Source organism: Rhinolophus sinicus, chromosome 16 (genome assembly GCF_057876585.1).
Source record: "Rhinolophus sinicus isolate RSI-liver-muscle chromosome 16, RSI-T2T, whole genome shotgun sequence".
NCBI lineage: Eukaryota > Metazoa > Chordata > Mammalia > Chiroptera > Rhinolophidae > Rhinolophus > Rhinolophus sinicus.
The window spans coordinates 27,458,319-27,478,859 of NC_142516.1; the positions used below are offsets into that span (position 1 = coordinate 27,458,319).

General features: G+C 38.2%; 1 long non-coding RNA gene across 1 annotated transcript in view; it reads right to left on the reverse strand.

Moving 5' to 3' along the window:
- The window catches only part of LOC148754980 (uncharacterized), a 36,603-nt gene extending 23,870 nt beyond the window's left edge, over positions 1-12,733 (reverse strand). Inside the window, exon 1 of the long non-coding RNA XR_016019205.1 lies at positions 12,629-12,733. This is a non-coding gene — a long non-coding RNA (uncharacterized LOC148754980). The remainder of the gene's footprint in view (positions 1-12,628) is intronic.
- Positions 12,734-20,541: the final 7,808 nt, after the last annotated feature.

Here is a 20,541-nt window from a genome sequence, read left to right on the forward strand (position 1 = left end):
CCCAGTTGCTCATGCCAAAAACCTAAGAGCTCACCTTCCATTTAGTCTCCTTTTCCTCACTGCACACTTCCAGTCTATATGCAAATCCTATCAACACCATCTTCAGAACACATCCCAAATGCATTTGCATCTCTCCCTCTCTACTGCCTCCTCTGCAATCCCAGCCACTGTCATCTCTCACATGGAATACTGAGACCACCTCCAATGATCTAGTCCTTACACAACAGCCAGAAGCAGTACATGTTTTAATGTAAATTAGACCATGTCACTCCCCTGCTTAAAAACCACCCTTGAGATCTCATTGCACTTAGAACAAGAGTCAACCTCCTTCAGATCCTATTCTTGCCTCTTCCTAACTCTCCATCTTTATCCCATACCTAGCTTGCTCTGTGCCAGCCATGCTGGCCTTCTTTTGGACATGCCGATCTGCATTTTGCATTAGGACATTTCCACTAGCTTTTCTCTCTGCCTAAAATGTTCTTCCCTTGATTTTCTTCCTCAACCTTTAGGTCTCATCTCAACTGTCACCTCCTCGGTGAGTCTTTCCTGATTATCCCACGTAAAATAGCCATCCAGTTATGCCCCAAAACATCTTCCTATTTCAATTCTTCACACAGCGTATATCCGCTATGTGAATATACGTATCTGATAGTTTTCCTATTAATTTATTCTGTTTCCCCCCCAAGAGAATGTAAAAGTTATGATAGCAGTGGCCTTGTCTTTTTCACCACTGTGTGCCCAGATTTTTGAAAATTGCCTGGCTCATAGTACGTATTCAATAAATATTTGTTGTAAGAGTGAAAGTTTTCCCCAAGCACTGTCATTACAGTTATGAACTGTTCTCATATGGTCATTATTGCAGATATCTTCACTATCATTATTTTTAACAAGTAGCATTACATTTGATTTCCCTGTTTACCTTTTCTGTCTCCCTTTAATGGATGTGAAGTCCTTAAAAATAAGGATTATGAGATTGGTGTACAGACTGATACATTCAAGGCAGTCAATGACCATATTTGAATGAATGACTCAATCAATTAATGAATCCATGAATCAATGAATGAATGAGTGAAGAAGTAAAAGAGGACAGCCGCCTCCTCTGTCACATGCATCTTCCTGTTGCTCACCACCACACATGAGAGGCACATAAAGATATAAACTACATTGACTGGTAGCAAATTCACACAAAAATAGATTTACTTAATACTGTATCCTGCAAAGGAGCTGTTCATGCGACTGTAAGTTTGCATTCTGGTCCGTCCAATAGTCAGGTGGGGTCTACCTGAACTAGGTAGTTATCAGTGTAGAATAACACCCTAGGGATTCTCTGCTTGGGAACACTGTGAAGAGTATAACAGGATTTGTGGGGAATTCCTAACCCCTCATTCTGTAGTGAGGATGAGATACAGTTCACTAACTATACTAATATACTACATAAAAGCCATAAGAAATATTGAGTGGATTCTAATATCAGTCACATTTCATTATGGAACTAATAATAATATAATTGCATTGGCATTCATACAGCTAATATTTATGAAAAATTTACTAGGCTCCAGGAAGTTTGCAAAGAGCTTCACATGAGGTGTGCTATCATAATTCTTATTTTACAGACAACACAACTGAGTTTGAGAAACACAAGCTCACACAGTTATTACATGGCAGACCCAGAATATAAACCTGGTGTTCAGACTCCTGAGCCCACACACTTAACCACCACACTAGCTTGAATTAACTAGCAGGGCCAGGGACTGACCAGACCTTCTCAGATGGTTCTCTCTGGACCCTCTTCTGAATGGTTTGGTATAGGCGGCTCCCATCCCACCTAGCCTGACCTCTGCTGGGCTATCTGGCTGTGTTGTGTTTATTTCAGGGCTCTTATAAAGACTTGGGTCTCAGTACCTAAAAAAGGACTGATTTTACCATATCCCAAATCCCGAAACATCTGGCTTGGCTTCCCTCCCACAGATTCTGCTGGGGGGGGGGGGGGGGCCTGGTGCTGGAGCTCGCTGGTCCTCCAATCTAAGGGCTCTGCACCTGGCTCTCTTGGCCCCAACGTTCTCCGCTCTGTAGCTGAGCTCCGGCCGCAGGATTAGCATATTTCAAAGTCCCTTTTACATAAAGAGTGTACATCTGCTTGAAGTGGAAAGTTAAAATGACTTCCTCATTGGACAGAAACATGGAAGCAACGACAGTCCCTATGAAACACCATTGAACAACCCCACATAAAATGTTTAATTACTTCATGCCTAATTTTGTACACCTTATTCTAGAATACTGTAACAGGGAATGCCGCTTTTTCACCTCATTTGGTAGATTCTGAATTGAAAACACTTTAATAAACAAAATCACCAGGTCCTTTCATTTCTTCAGCATTTCCACCCTACAGCACACAATATAAGTGTCAGTTATGGCTTTTCTCCAGATAACACACCCTTGGCACTTGGGACATACAGTGATACATTTGTCTTTCTATAATATGTTGTGCTTTGGCATTTGGCTATTTACCACAAAGGCGGTGAGAACAACAGGGATAAAAAATGGAAACGCGTAGTTCTGCTACCTTCTTTCCTACCTCCCCAACCCCAAATAAAGAGGCACATCGTCTCTAAACCATATGTCTTTTATTTGGGTTCATATTGTGGGGATATTTGGAAGAGCCTGGGAGAATTCTGGCCACACTGAAAAGGAAAAGTCACCAAGATAGTCATCAGTCATATTTTCAAGCAGATATCAGCATATTTTCTTAAATGCCAAATAAAAAGGCATATGAATAAGGAGTATGTTGAAAACTCGAAAAATGCATCTACATTTTAACTGCTAAAATTGCCTGTCTCACTAGATATCATAGGTAAACTTCCAAATGGGGACCATGTAGCTTCAAGGAAATTAAAGCCTGAAACATAGTAGAAACATAGCCAATCACAACATCAAAAATAATTTGTCTATCTTGCTTGTACACAAATATTGCTTATACCCAAAAGGAATATTAGGGATTCGTGGTGTGGCAGCTCCTCAGCGCTGTCAGAAGACAGTTTCCTTATCTGTCCTGCAGGAAGGTAATTAAAGACAATAGCCAGAGCAGCTGTATTGAAAAAACAAGTCATTTGTCTTCCTCTTCTGCTCAAGTAGTTAATCGGAACAGCATCAGCAGCTCCATTGTCAGGTCTTCTTCAAAAGGCAGAATAATAGGAAACATATATCTATTTCCCACTGTGACTGGAAGAAATACTTGCTCTTATCTTGCTATTGTATTATATAAAATGCAAGTAATTTAGGTCTGGAAATTCAAAAGCTTCTGCGATAGGGCAAGTTTTTGGAGAATGAGAAAAATTACCTTCAGGGAGGAAGAGAATCGGAAAATGGCTTATACTGTTATTCTGGAAAATGTTTCACAACAGTCTCTCCAGGGGGAAAGCGCTGATTTATAACATTTTCCAGTTTCTGTGGTGTAACTATCCATCGTGGCTGATTCCAAGCCACAACATGACATCACTGAACACGGAGTTGGGAAGAGATGCAGAGCAGGGAGCCATTGTACAGTATTTCCACCACACAGATAATCGACGTAATTAATCTCAAGAACACAGATAGTAGTACAATATAATAAGACAACTAGGAAGTGGGGAGTTTTGAGTATTTACCTTTTTAAATGTAATTTGTTGAAATTTTATATAATTTTTTGCTAATGGCAATGTTTATCGCCTTGCAGAATTCCTGAAAACAAGCAGCTCTCACAAGCCAGTACAAGCTGACTCCAGCCCACCACTATCTGTACTATATGTTGGCTACCACTTTACTAGAAGTACTAAATGGCCCTCTAGTTGTAACAGGTGCAAGAGAATGCATAGGAACAATATTCATTTTTTCAACAGTGGAATTTGGTCACTTCTTTAATAATTTTCCCAAAACCTACCTTTCCAGAATGATCTCCCTGAAGCCAGAGAAAGGAGCAATCTAGGAGTATGTTTCTGTGTTGTTACTTAAACAATGAAAACCTGGTACTTTTCATAACCATGATTATTAAGAATGTGTTTTGTAACCCTTTCATCTTCACGTGTATATAACTAAATGCTAACAGGAAAATTTGGCAGAGGCAATAAATGCCGCATTCCAAATGCAGTGCAAAGCTATGCTGAGAACTTGCAAATGAGGTCATCGTGAAACAGGTACATACACTTCCACTTCTGGGAAGATGGAGTTGACATACTTTTCCCTTTCCCTCCCACTAAGTACAAGTGAAATCCCTAGACGTTACATGTAAAACAAATGAAAGAACCAGGTTACCAAATAATAAACACTTTTGTTAAAAATATGTATGTAGTTCTTGCTTCAGCAGTACAGATACTAAATATATGTGTGTGTGTGTGTGTGTGTGTATTTTTTAAAAGTGTATTTAATGTCGATACAATAATAATAAATATGTACTGAGTGCATGCTATGTGTCAGGCACTGTCCAAATTGCTTTACATGTATTAACTTATTTAATCCTTAACAAAACTCTGTGAGGTACTATTGTTGTCCCCATTTTACAGATGAGAACACAAGCACAGAAAGTCTAGCTAACTTGCTCAGGACTACTAGGCAGAATGAGGAATTCATTGGGTAAAAACTCACCTCCAAAGCCGGAGTCGTTACTGTTTCCACCAGACTAAAGAGACAAACTCTAAAAGCCAAATGTGATCACATATGGTTGCAAAGATTATAGGTGATATGTTTCTTTTGAGCATTTACAAAGAGAATATTTGTTATCAAATAGCATTATAAAAAATAAAGACTCCTGAACCATAAGTAGCAGCTCTCTAAGTAATTTGTCTGTTCAACCAACATTAATTTGACTAGAAAAAAAAATAAGACATAGTTTTGCTTTGTGGATCAGTCACCATTTGAGAATCAATACTTAGCTTTGGGTCCATCAGCTCACTGTGCCACAGAGAGGCCAGGAGACCAGAACCAAGTTTCTTGTTAATGAAGCCATGGCCAGGGGTCAGTTCTTAGGAAGGCTATTTAGGGTCACTGTGCTTCAGGACTCCCACCTGATCCCTCACCCCAGCCAGTGGCAAGGGAGAGTAAGATAGAGGGAAGAAACAACACTACTGATAACAGAGGAGTGGCACTGTCACTCCTATTTTCTTCATCCATCAATCCATTAAAGGATTGTTGTGAAGTTGAAATACATTCTTGAAGCTTAAGAGAAATATAGGCGACTCTAAACAACTAGTTCCCTCCTCTTCCCCATTCCTCTCCCCGACCCTATCCCCACTTTACACCAAGAGACTTGCTCTTCTTAAAAATAAATTTTGAAGAAAGCTCTTGAGGGATGTTTAATACCTTGTTGATGGTTAAATTGAGCTTTAAAACATTTTTAAAGACTTTGTGGAAACATATCCTTTATTCCCAAGGCTTTTCATCGTTATGAGGACCACCAGTCATACTTAACCCCTTAAAGTTTAAACCTTCTCTAGAAATGAAGTGGAAGGCCTTACAAGTCTTCTGATAAAAGACAAAAGTCTCCTCCTGCACATAATGCCCCCTTCCATCAAGCATTTTTCAAAAGAAAATTAACATCCTCAAGTTTAGTAAAAACCATTTGATTCAAAGGAGAATTGATTGCTGCAGATGGTCCTCAAATTCTGTTGCAGCTTTGGAAACATTCTTCCCTAGTAACCAAAAATTGTTATAATATGAAAAAATGAGAACTCAGCCCTGACATAGAAAATGTAGCAAGAGCCAACTGCTTGCATTTCTGCAGAGCTGGAATTGAGAAAGAATAATAGCATATCAAATAAAGATATCACATTACAATATTTGTCCATTGAGTGGTAGCTGATATTACTATCAACTATTTGTTCCCTGCCCTGCAAGAGAATTACACATCTTCATTGTCTGCCATGACTCCTACAAGGCAGAACACATCTCATTGCCCGTTGTCTGCCTAGTGTCAGACTTGGCCATGGACTAGACTGGCCTTGAATGTCAGCAGAAATGACTGTGCTCATTCCAAGCAGAAGCTTAATAGGCCTGCTCTTGCTTTTTAATCTCTGCTTGCAGAACAGCATATCCTAGATGGGATGCTCCATTATCCTGGATTCCAAAAGGAAGACTAATGGAAAAGAGCCACATGGAACACAGAGAGCCCCAGCCCCAGCTGCAACCACAGGCAACCTAAAGCAATAGGGGGAGAGCTTGAGCCCATCCACAGAGGATGTGCAATGAGAGAAAGAAATCAATCTCCGATGTTATTTTACTTGCCACTGAGATTTTGGGGTTGCTTTTGATCACAGATTAGATGATTAATTCAACATATCATGATGTGCTCATCCCTAGAATGGGGAAACTAAAGATCTGTGTTCTAGGAAAAAAGGAAAAGAATTTAACATCTATAGGACATTTGCTCCAGGCTAACTACTTTTCTAGGAGTTTTCATGAAATTGCCCACTAACTTGATGCCTGAAATAATCTCTTGAGTCTCATCTAGAAAATGAGAGGCTAGGGTCCTATGATCTCTAAGTAAGTTTCCAGAGCTGGCATTACTTATGAGTTCCTTAGTGGAGCCTTTTGTTAAAAAAAAAAAAAAAAAAAAAAAAAAATCATAACTTATAGTCACCACTTTTTCAAGGGAGTGGGTATCTGACCTAAATTAATCCCTGTGTTTTTTTCATTATATGACTGGTATTTTAAATGTACCAAGAATTATTAGTACCATTTTCAGAAAGGGCTATCGTCTACTTCATTAATGTTTGATTTTTTTTTCTTCAGAGAACAAACCAATTTTTATTTCCTATTTTTACCTACTTAATATTACTGAACTATCCAAAATCTTTGAATTCTTACATTTTTAAGGGCAATCTTAATTGAAACTTATCTTCCTCTTATGTGATCATGAATTTCATTAAGATGCCTATAAGTGTAATGATATTAATGTGAATCTGACTACTAATTTGCCTTTTCCAAAAGTTTATGCGATAATAGAGATCTCATCAAAAGATTTCAAGTCATCAGAGTCTAGTATTATTAAAATCAATACCATCACCATTAATGACACATAGGCATTGTTCTGGGAAGGGAAATACATCTAGAGTTTAACAAATGGATTTTAAATAAAGGTTAGAAATAATCTATCCAGGCTGAAAGAAAGCTTTTAAAAACAGGCAAAGTCGAGTGTAATATTCTGAAGCAAGTCTCCTATGCCTCTCCTGATTTGAAAGGAAAAACATCTGTAGAAAAATACTATGTATATCTTCTAGTGGCATTTTAACCATGTTATTCAACACTTTAACTTTATACCTATTGGATAGAACAACATAGCTATAAATGTGCCAATCTTTTTCATTCTAGGCACAAAAAAAAATGATAAAATGTTGGACCAGAATTGAAAAAAGGGTGTTAGAAAAAATACATGGAGGTTATTTCATTTCAAAGTATATCATTAAAATTCAATGCTATGAAAGACAACAATGTATGCAGTCATTATGTATCTGCATATGAAATAAAAGCACAGACTGAAAACTATAAAAGGTAAGTTTAGATAAAGAAATTTTGGGTGGTTTAGGTTTATATGTCTTTTATTATTGTTATAATAATATTTTTAAACAATTACAAATAAATGCTGCTACTAGTATCTTATACTAATCTTAATGTCTTATGTATATATTTTAATTTTAATAAATCTAAACAATTCATACATTTTTCCAAAATAATTTATATATATATATATATATATATATATATATATATATATATATATTACAAGGGAGTAAAAATGAAAACAAAAGCATCCATAATCCTAAAACAATTCTAAATTAAGTCTTTTGTCTTTGCATATTTATATGAATAGAGGGAAAATAATGGAGTTCCATCCAGAAAAGGATGATGCATAGTTTAAGAATAGCCCTCTATTAAGAAAACTAAAAGATGCACACAATGTTGTAAAATGTATATCTGAAATATACACTGGCTTCAAAGAACTACCAAGGCAGTGAGAAGTTGTGGGACCAAAATTTAAGAGAGGAGAGAAACCAAGCGAGGGAAATCCAAAATTTAGGGCACTTTTCCCCTCAAGACACACGGCCAGTTCTCAAAGTAAAAATGAGAGGCTGAAAAGGTGAGCACAATTTTCTTCATTCTCACAGAATGAGGGAAAGAAAAATTTGAGTTCTAAACATCCCAAGTAAGAGGGGCTCTGCACTTTCAGTGAGATTCTGAAAAGGTGTAAGGGTGAACTAGAAACAAACTAGCCCTCAAAAGAGCTGAAGCTCAGATTTGCATCTGATCTCAGTTTTGATGGGATTAAGCTGATCTGTCCAGAAAAACTGTCTACAAGAGCCATAGGAAATCTTCCCTAGAGGAAGAAAACATCACCCAGAGCCTCAAATTATCTCTAAAATTTTTCATAAACAATACCTGGTACTCAGTCAAAACAAAAACAAAATAAACAAAAAACAAGTGTATGAACAATGAGATTTACCGGAAAAACAAGAGAAAAAAAAACAGAAAGCAAACTCACAAGTGATACAAATATTGAGGTATCAAAGACAGATAAATTATTATATATTCTAACAATAAAATGAGAAAATGGAGAATTTCAGCAGAAAACTGAAAAAAAGAAAATAAATCAAATGGAAAAGTCCAAAACTGAAAAACAAAATGTAAACTGACAACAGGAGATTACATACAACTGAAAAGACAATTAGTGAAGTAGAACATCACAAGAAAATATACAGGCTGGAGCATGGAGAATCAAAATGAAAAAATACAGAAATTAACATAAAAGACACATGAAATACGATGAATGCTTTCAAGAATAAGAGAAAATAAAGCAAAAGCAATATTTAAAGAAATAATGGTGTTGCCATGCAGCCGCTTAACCGTTTGTCTCCTTGTACTTGCCCCCAAAGAAAGGAGAGTCTGCGAGACAGATCCTTTCAGGGACTTTGCTAAACCTTTGTGTTTGCACCTTATGTCTCTGTTTGGCCCCAGAAAGATGGCTGGTCAGCCAATGAAGAGTAAGATTCCTCACGGAAGGAACAACTCAAGCCAGGCGCAGTCGAGTGGGGACCAACAGGAACTCATGGGGTTCATATAGGTGGGCACAGCCCCCCACCTCCCCCAGGCTAAGGGGGAGCCTCTGCCTCTGTGGCTGCATCCCTTCCCAAAACCTGCAAGGGAAGAGATTCAATGGTGTGCTTTCCATCTATTCATATGCATATAGATTTTTGTTTCTTGGGGAAGTTGAGACTTATGGTCCAGCTGCCGCAGGCAAGGGTGATAGGCTTGAATCAGTTTCCCATTAGGGTGTATAGGATTCACAGATCTTGAGATTGACAAGCTTTATCTCCTTTGCTTCCCCACCGAACTAATAAAAGCTAATGTGTAGGCCCGATTAGGCACCACAGCCCAGACCTTGAGGCTGCAGGGTCCCTTGGCCCTGGCACTTAAACTCTATTCATGGCTACTGTCTTTTCTTAACCCTGTGCTGCCCTCCTCCCTCCCCACAACCCTCGTCGTGCTGGACGCGACATAATGGCAAAACTTTTCCCCCAAAATGACAAAAACAGCAAGAAGTGCTACAAGCTCCAAGAAGAGTAATTACAAAGAAAACCATACCTAAGCATATCATGGTCAAACTGCTGAAAAACAAAGAGAAAATCTTAAAATCAACCAGAGGAAGAGAGATATATTATCTTTAAAAGAGCAGTTCTAAAACCATCAGCTGATTTCTCAACAGGAAAGGAAAAAAAATGCAAGAAGACAATGGAATGATACCTTCAAGGTATTAGAAGAAAACACTGCCTAACACAGAATTCTATATCCACCAAAAATATCCTTCAAAGTTGAAGACAAAATACATTTAAACAAAAACTGGAAGGATTTGTGATCAGCACAAACACATTAATGGAAATACAAAAGGGAGTTCTTCAAGAGAAAGGATAAAACCTCAGAAAGAAACACTGAAATACAGAGTAAAATGCTGAACAACGAAAAGGGTGAAATATGTCAGTGTACTTAAGTGAATATTGACTACAAAATAATAGTAATAATGTCATAAGGAGTTTAAAATAGATCATTAATATCCTTGACATTAGCAGCACACAAGGCAAGAGGGGGGAGCCATCTTTGCAAAATCCAGAATTAGTATAGTAATATAAATACATATAAATATATATAATATACAACTATTTGATTAATCAAATGAAGGCAAGAAAGGAGAGAAAAAGAACATTGACTAGTAGGACAAATGACTATTAGGATGATAGGTTTAAACTCAACTACCATATATCAAAAATGCATTGAGTGTGAATAGATCAAATACATAATTAAAATAAAACACTGCCAGACTGCCAGATTAAACATAACCAACTCAATCATGTACAATAGACACATCATAAATAAGTGAGATTGAGAGTAAAAGGATGGCAAAATTATATATGCCATGCAAACACTAACCAGAAGAAAGCTAATATGTCTTCACTACTATAAGACAAAGCAGACTTTAAGGCAAAAAGCATTATTAGACAGACATAAAGAGGAACATTTTAAGATGATAAAAGAGTACATCTAAAAAGAAAATACAGTAAGTCTAAATTTCTATAAATCTAAGAACACTATCTCAAAAAACTGACAGAAATCAAAGAAACAGAAAAAGCCATATCACAGAGACTTGAACGCATCTTTCTCAGTAACTGACGGCAGCAAATACACCATCCATAAGGATGTAGATTTGAACAATATTAACAAATGACCATATGGACAGACATAGAACAGTGCACCCAACTAGTGTCAAATACACATTCTTTTCAAACACCACAGAATATTGACCAAATTATCCAAAATCTGAGACAAGAATCAAGTTTCAACAAATTTCAGATTTACATAATATAGGTTATGTCCTGACTAACCACAGTAAAATTAAGCTAATAATTAATACCAAAAAGATAACTAAAAAATCCCCATATGTTTCAAAATTAACCAATGCCCTTCAAAATAGCTCATGGGTTAAAGAATATAATGAAAGTGAGAAATATATTAAATGAACGACAATAATTTTTTTGGAAACTACATGTCCATCTTTACAGATGAAGAACTAAAGCCGCACTTAGAAGAGCATTTATGGCTTAAATGTGCATATTAGAAAAATGAAAAAGGCTGAAAATCAATTATCTCAGCACTCACCAGAAGCTAGAAAGAGAAAAGGGCATCAAATTAAACCCAAAACAAGCTTAAGAGAGCGAAAAATAAAGATAAGATCAGAAATTAATTTTTTTTAAAAACCTTATGAGTGAATCAACAAAGCAAAAAGTTGCTTCCTTGAAAGGCCTAATAAAATTAACAAACTCCCCCAAGACCAAGAAAAAAGGCAAAAAAACAGGAATAAAAAAAGGACATCAACTACAGTCTCTACAGACATTAAGATATAATAAATGGATATTAACAACTTTATGCCTATAAATTTGAAATAATAAATCAGATAGACTAATTCCTAGAAAAACATAACTTAGAAAAAGTATCAGGAAGTTTGAATAGTCCTATATCCTTAGAGAAACCGAACACTGTGTTTCCCCGAAAATAAGACCTAGCTGGACCATCAGCTCTAATGTGTCTTTTGGAGCAAAAACTAATATAAGACCCAGTCTTATATTATATAAGACCCGGTGTTATTATATTATATTATATAATTATATTATACCCTGTCTTATATTATATAAGACCAGGTCTTATATTAATTTTTGCTCCAAAAGACGCATTAAAGCTGATGGTCCGGCTAGGTCTTATTTTCAGGGAAACAAGGTATAGTCTGGTATTTTTCATATAGCAATGTATAATATTACAAACATTTCCTTATGTCATTAAATATACTTGTTCAGTGATAGAGGACATTTATTATAGTAGTTAGATTAGGGTTTCATTTAAACTTTACTAATTCTTAACCATGTGACCTGTGATAAATTACATAATCTCTTTATGCCACAATTTTTTAAAAAAATATTGGCCTCATAGATCAGATATCACATTTACTTAGCACACTGCCTTGGATCTAATAAATGAGGACAGGATAGCGATGTTTCATGACTGCATAGTAGTAGCCTATCTTCCCCTCTTATAAATGCTACAAGAAAATCCTTGTTTATCTACCTTTACACATATCCCTAATTTCCTCAGGATAAAATCCCAGAAGTAAAAGTAATGAATCAAAGATGATTCATGATGTATAGGACCCAACTATTCTTCAGAAAAGCTGAATCAACTTAGGCTTCCACAAACTATAAAAATGCTCAATTTTTCTACACCCTTGTCCATCAGGACATTATCCTTTTCTATTTTTGCCAATTTGGTAGGACAAAGTGGTAGATCAGTACGGTATTTATTTTGCATTTTATTATTTAGATAATGTAAACTTTCATTAGATCTCATGGCATCTGTAATTGTCCTTTCATAAGTTGACTTTTTATATCTTTTACCAGAGCAGAGAAGAGAGGAACACTGGTACAAATCACAAAGTCCTGTGATCAAGGCAAGCACCTGTTGGTTCACAAATTGGTCCCCTTACATGGAGGGCAAGGAGAGACAAAGAACAAGGCAGACCATTCCAGATTGGTACAGGGCAGGTTTAAAAAGCAAGGGAACTTACATATGAAGCTTGTCTTTTGCAGCCACACCTGCCTGCCAGAATCTTAAAAGTTTATGTAGAGGTCTTACTGAGGTTCACTCATGAATTCAGTCCAGATCGTCTCAACGACACGTGGCTCTCTCAAGGCTGCATCCTTGAAAATGGCTCCCACTGTGGGACTGGTGGGCGGAAGGTATATTCCAAGGATGGGAGGAGTTGAGGAGCCTCCAAATAGCCCGGATTTAGCTCTCGGGTGAGGGGTGGGGCACATCGTCTCAATTACCTTCTCCAGCAATAATATCATCTGAAAATGTTTTAGCTAGTCTTCCCTTTCTGAAGAACCAAAAATTCTTTGCACATGGGTCTTCTTCTTAACAGTCCTTCTTTCATCCATTTTTCTTCTGGAATACTTGTATTTTTTCCATACTGATTTATAAGAGCTCTTTATAGAGTTGTTTACCTTTCAATTCTGCTTAGGTATATTTACTTTCATCCTTATTTAATAATAAAAGTATTAAGGTAATGGATTTGTCTCTAATTACAGTTTTGGTCATAGCCTATAGGTTCGTACAGGGAGTTTTCTCATTACAATTATCTTCTCAATTTTTGCATCTGCGATTTGTTTTTCATAGTATCTGGATTTAGTACATAAATATAAAAGAGAACACAAAATCAGGACAAAACAATTACCAACTCACATTATTTGTTAGGTTTTGGTTTTCTTTAATAATTACTGAATATGAAACAAAGCACATTGAAACTATACCATGAGCAGATTTTCAACTAGAGTAGTTGGGGTTTTTTCTCAATTCAAAGGTGAAAGAAAAAAATAGGGGAACAGGGAGAGAATATGGATTCTAAAAGGCAAAAATTATATTAATACATATTCACTGTCAGAAGGTATGTAGTTGAAATGATATCGCATCCATTATCGAATAATGCTTTAACATACCAAAAGTAACCAGTAACTCTTAGGTCTCACAAAAGGAGCGAATTCCAATGCCAGGCTGTGAACAGGCACCAGCTGTGGTTGAGTTCTTTAGTGATCTCACATGAAAAACATGTCACCACAACAAACTGCCCTGGGTCTGTTCTACTGGGACTAGTAATTATTTCCACAACTCACAATGTATGGAGCATTGTTTGCATTTTTGTATTGACAATTTAGAAATTGTTGACATTTCCAAAAGAGCCATCTGATAAGAGATTATGAAATTGAGGACAGTCTTTGGCTTCTTGTCAAATTAAGCTCCTGTTAAATGCCTAGAGAGAGAGGCCATGAGAAAGCCCAAAAAGGCATGTAGGATTGCAAATTTTAATGAACAGATGCTGAGGCACTGACTGAACCAAGGTATTTCCTAAACTTTCACATTGCACCTTTTCAGAAGAAAGCTACATGTAAAATCTGTGCAATTTGAGAAAAACGGGCAACCCTAATTTTGTTTAATCATGTTGATAAAATTAATAGTTAATACCCTCCCTGATGAGCTGATATCTAATCGTATCAAAAAGAATAAATTGTGCCCCACCCAATGAAATACAGTAAAATGGGCTGTGAGAGCTTGGGGAAGCAAAGTAAAAAAAAGATGGGTAAAATATACAACTGCAAAAAGGAGATTAATTCTAGCCCCTATTTTGGCACAAATGATCCTGTTCCAATCAAAGCTTAACTGTAAGAACCTGAGGCACTGGCTTTTTTCAGATGTCACAGACATAGAGGATTTCTTGACATCAGCATTTTTCCAAACTGAATTCCGATAGAATCCCTATAACCCAGCACACATTCAACATTGGTCTGGGAAACACCATTTGGAATATATTTTGTAAAAAAATGTTTATTGACATGCATACAATATATTGCCAAGTCGTGCAACACTACGTATGCACAATTAGTCACAATTATTTTATCATATATTCTATATATTATTTTATCTGTGTGTATATATAAAATATAAATATATGTAAAATATAGTTACATACTATATATTTTGTTATTATATATACCTATACAGTTGATCTTCATTAATCTTAGATTCCATATTTGCAAATTTGTCTACTTGCTAAAATTTATTCGTAATCCCAAAATCAATACTCATGGCACTTTTACGGTAACTTGCTGACGTACAGAAAGTGGGGAAAATTCTGAGTTGCCTAACACTCACATTCTTAGCTGGGGCTGAACAGGTGAATTCTGCCTTTTTATTGTAGCTCTCACACTGTAAACAAATGTTTTTTTGTGTGGTTTATTTAGTAGTTTGGCTCTACCTCCCCAAGATTCATTTTTTTGTCACATATATATATATATGTGTGTATATATGTGTGTGTGTATAATATAATATATATATATACTGAAGCATAAATCAACATTAAAAACTCTAGAATAGCAAAGAACTGAAGTTAAACACTGAAACACCTTAAATATAAATCATATGATAATTATGGCTAGAGGTTGCAAATAGCGGAATAGAATGTTTTGAAAAGAACAGATAATATTTTAAAAGCAAATTTATCTACAATAACCTGGGGAGGCTTCTGAGAAGATGTGACACATGTTTATGACTCTGAGAGCCTCCCATGTGCAATTCCCTTCTTAGGTAGACAGGAAAATCCTGTTCCATAATTACCTTGGAATATAAAGAAGGATTTTCACTACATGCCTAAAAACTTTCTGCAAAAAAGGTACAATTAAGAGGAGGATGGACAGCCTATATGCTTTGTTCTCCACCAATAGTCACACGCTGAGAATTTGCCCTGCTGACATCTCCTTTCTGCAGACCTTGCCAAAAGCAGACCTTCCCACTGGGCAACAGCAATCAACTGCCTAAACTAAAGGGATCTAACAGGGCTCTTATCTGTGCATGCACAAAAATAATTAGCTTAGTTCTGCTTTGCCTGTTTTTGTAAGTATAAGAACACTGAGAAACTGCACGAAATATCCACTGTATTTACCCAAAACGTTTTGTCAGGAAGAGGACCTATAGAAAATGTATTTTACTGTTTAAAATTTGCAAAATGAATTAACATGATTCGTCTGAGTGTTTACAAACTCATAAATAAGCCAAACCATCCATGCCAAGAATATTTCTTGAACGAAAGGTAAATAGCTACAGGGCCTTCGGTTGGTGTCTTGATAAATGAAGTAATTAGTGTAACAGTGACCTAATACTCCTGCTATGGGAAAGCATGCTAAGAAACTACAAGTAATTTATTACATCACGTATGCCCATATTTTCCACTTAAAAAAGATATAGCACACTTACATGTGTGATTCCTGAAATAAATTAATAACTATAATTCTGACTTATGTGGGTACAATTTCCAAGAAACTTTAAGAAATTCACACAATTTCACCCAGAATGTTTGCTTCTTGGAAAGATAGGTCTTTTCCCAAAAAGGTCAAATCACTACTTTTTATGAGAAGTCAGCTAAATGCTCTCCAGATATTAAGGCTTCTAAACAGTTTACATCCTTCTGGAACGGACATCCCTGAATTTTGTCTTAAAGGGCCAGATACTAATTTTTTTTGGTTTTGCAGACCATATGGTCTCTGTCACAACTATTCATAGTTGTGCAAAAGACTGACAATATGTCAACAAATGGGCATTGCTATTTCAATTAAATTTATTTACAAAAACAGGCAGAGAGCCAGATAAAATTTATTTACAAAAACAGGCAGAGAGCCAGATTAAATTTACTTACAAGAACAGGCAGAGAGCCAGATATGGCACTAGGGCCATATTTTGCTGACCCCTCGCTCTAAACTTTTCCTCTTGAATTCGCAGTTAATGCAAAACAAAGTGTGAGGAGAGGGGCAGGAAATACTCCCCTCCACCCCACCCTTTGTTCTCAAATAAGACCTCTGAGTTTTGTCAGGTTTTCCAAATAGTATTACCGTGTTTCCCCGAAAATAAGACCTAGCCGGACAATCAGCTCTGATGTGTCTTTTGGAACAAAAATTAATATAAGACCCGGTCTTATTTTACTATAAGACCCGGTCTTTAATATAACATAACATAACATAACATAACATAACATAACATAACATAACATAACATAACATAACATAACATAACATAACAACATAACAGAACACCAGCTCTTATATTAATTTTTAATACATGGTAATAGTCAGCCACTCAGACAAGCCGGGGAGAATCTCTCTTTTGTCTTGCTTGTTAGTATCCAGATTATCCCTGAGAATCAGTGAAGATGCAGAGGACATTTTCAAAGAATTCTGTAATATGTAACTCAATCTCACTTCAAAGGGATCCTCTTCTGTCTCAGAGAAAAGCATTTTAACCTGACCATCACGTTTTAAAGAAAATCCAATACCAGCGTGTCTTAGCCTGCCATCTTGTGGCAAATTGGAGATTGGAGTATGGAAAGGGGAATTGGACCAATACATCTGGAACAAGCTGGAACGTCTGCTTTGTAATAGGCACTCTGGAACATGTGCTAGACACTGGGGCTACAGGCTATACAAGGAACCAAAAAAGCACCTTACCTTCAAGGAGTAGAGGAGACATTATTAATCCAAAAAAAGTACACACACATATGTAAAATTACAACCATGAAAAAATGCTCTGAAGGAGCTTTACACGGGGCTCTGAAAGTGAATAAAAGTGATTTAACCTAGGGAGGGAAGGTGGAGGAAGTATCCATGGGAATGAGAGGGTTAAGCTGAGGTCTGAAGGTGAGTAGGAACTTACCAGGTGAAAAAGTGAGGGAAGATGATTTCAGAAAGGGAACACTGCGGCTGGAGGAAAGCATGGAGGACACTGATATGAGATAAAGGCAGGGAGGTAAAGAGGGGCCAGATTGTGCAGGGCCTCAGAAACTGTGAAAAGGAGGGTTTTTTCTTTATCCTATAAGCATAGGGAAACCATAAAAAGGTTTTAAGCAAAGGAAGAGTGACAAAATAAGATTTACATTTCAAAAAGATCACACAGTGTATCAGCCAGGGTCCAATCAGGAGACAGAAACCACGAGTGCATAGCAATTTGGGAAAGTTTAATATCAAGGATTATTAACTATTTAATAAGAGATTGGAGTAACTGGAGACTGGCCTATAAGAAATAAAGAGAACTCACAAAACATAAGCAAAGCAAATATAAGGAGCAACCACTCCCGGAGGAAGAGCCTCCCACCCCCAGGGCTGAGACCCAGACCTTGTGGAAGAGGGAAGCATGTGGGTCCCTGTGTGGAAAGGAAGTCGCAGTGGTGGAAATTGCTGAATATCCCCCCTCTAGGGTACCGAGGGAAGCCATTCAAACAGAGGTAACTCTCTGGGGTCACTCTGCTGTGAAACCACTCAAGAGATGCACCAGGTGATGCTTCTGGCTGCTGGGTGCTGCTGCCCACGGTGCACTACAGGAACTGGACTCAGGAACCTGGTGCTGGAGAAGCCGGGCACTGGGAAAGCCATGCACACTGAGGAGCCTGCAGAGAGCAGTACATCCCACTAGGAAAGGAAACTCTCCTCCTCCAGTGTCTCTCCAGTGCCCTCTACTGACAGTTTAGCATCACACAGCTGGCAAAGGCAGCTAACAGTACAGCTCTAGGCCCCTTCTGCTCCGGTCTCCTTACCACGAGAAGAAGGCCCTCTAAGGGGAGTTCTTTTCCAGGAAACCACCACACAAACTCCCTACCATGAGCCCACTTGACCCAGAGAAAACTCACTCATCATTGCCTTTCTCTCATAACTACAACTTGTTCCTAAATCTAATTTGAATTTGACCCAAGGGAAAGAAACTGGACTTGTCCCACCTGCAAAGGTTTGAATTAACAGCTTCACTGCCAGCCACAGATAACATTTCAAGGAGAGAAAATTGGTATTTCGATTGTAAAGAGACAAAATTTTTTTTTAAATTTCTGACTTGCGTCGGTAGGGCTGCAAAATATTCCATCATATGTACGTAACTATATTTTAATTAAAAATTTCCCTATTGATAGACTGCAACCAAATTTTTTCATTAGCACGGATTCCTAGAAATCAAATTGCTATGTGGCAACCAATGGATGTTGGTGCAAATTCAACACCAACAGAAATCCCCAATTTGTGGTGCGGTGAGGAAGGCAACTTTATTCAGTGCCAACAGATCAATTGTAATCTGTACGTCTGTGGAACAGCCCAATAGTGTTACAGAGCAATTATAAGAGAGCACAACTGTGGAACAGCAAGGAAGCTGAGGCAGGCCTCAAATGACCACCCTCTCCGAATAGACAGCTCTGATCCAACCAGACATCGTTCCTATTTCAGCTCCAGCTGTGGAACTGGAGTCTTCAGCCCAAAGGGCCAGAGCACTCTGTGAACTGGAGGGGAGCTGACTTATATAGAGAGAAGTCTCTGCCCCTGATACCTGATTGGTCTGTCTTCATGCAAATGAAGACTCCAAATCCTCACATTTTTTATTGGTCCAAAAAGCACTGTCCTGATTGGTCAAAATGAAGCCACTCTGATTGGTCGATGAAAATGCTAACGGTGATACAGTTGCACAGCTCTGATTGGATGGGGAAAAGTCTCAGTCCTATTGGTAGAAATATGATTCTAGGAACTTCTTTATAAGGGTTGACTCAGATTGCAGGAACACAGTATAGGCAGGCAGTTCAGTGCAGGCTTCTCCCTGAAGCGTAGCTTGCTTGGGAGGCCCCGGTTTAGCATTGATTGCTAGGCTGTTTATAAATTTGAGCCCAGGTAGCCACCAGGAGCCCTTCTTGGTTGGTATATTCTTTCTTGGGGTCAACAGGAGTCACCTGGGACTCCAGTCAGGCACACAACTGGGATTCTAAGGGTGAGGGGGGCACAGCAGGCAGGCTTTGGAGCCCATGAACTGAAGCCAGCTCTCCCACTATCACGTTTGCAGCAAGCATGTGTCACCAGTCAGCGCTTTTCACGTCCATCTTACCTGCTCCTATATGCCTCCTTTGGAAGATGCAGTATTCACTCCTCCTGCTTCCTTGCAGAACCTGTTTTCTAGATGGTTGGGGGGGTTGGGGGTGGGGGCTTCTGGAAGCTTCCTGCTCTGGAGAGCATGCCCCTCCATAGCCTCACCCACCCTGACACCTGCATTCACCATTCACCCACCTACCTGGGGACTGAGCAGGACTCCGGGGAAGGGTGGAGACTATCGGGCCTAGGCCCCCACCCCCCTTTCACACCACTCGTAACTCTGGGCAGGTGGGAGTGGTATTCTACTTGAAGATTTGTTGTGAGGGTTAAGAAAATACTTAAAGCTCCTGATGCTTAAAGAGCATAAAGAAATTGCAGTTATTGTTACCTGCCCCCATGTCTACTCCTCTTCCCTCTGGTGTCAGTAATAGTTTGGCTCTGCCTCTCCAACTCATTTTATGTGCTCAATCATCTTTCACCTTCTCAAGAACTAACCAGGTGCCACTCCTATGGCCTTCACTTTGTCCTTTCCTAACTGGACCTTCTCCTTCAGCCCATCTTCCCCATCATTTATACACAAATATCCTCCTAGTCTCTTGGCTCCTCACAGCTCTATCTACCTCTCCTTGCCTCGCTTCCTGTCTCATGAAAAGTGGAAAAGGTTATCACATCTGTCTCTTCTTCCCTCCCACCCCATCTACTTCACTTCAATCTGGCTTCTTCCACCTGCTCCACTAAAACTGCTCCCAGCAAGGTCTTCCGTGGCTGTGTCATTAAATCCAATGAACACTTTCCGTGCTGTGTTGTCTACAGCAACTGACAACTCTGCCTGTAATCGTTGTAACCCCTCTGCTGCTCCCTCTGGTAGCCATAATGCTCACACTCCTGCTTTCCCTCCCTCTCAGATCACACTTTATCTGTTGCAAGTTTCTCTTCCTTGCCCTGCTTCCCTCTGCTGGTTCCCAGGTCATAATAGCCCTGTTTCTTTCACTCTCCACACTTTCATGGGTGAGCTCTTGCATGTCACTGTGTTGGTGTGCCAAGG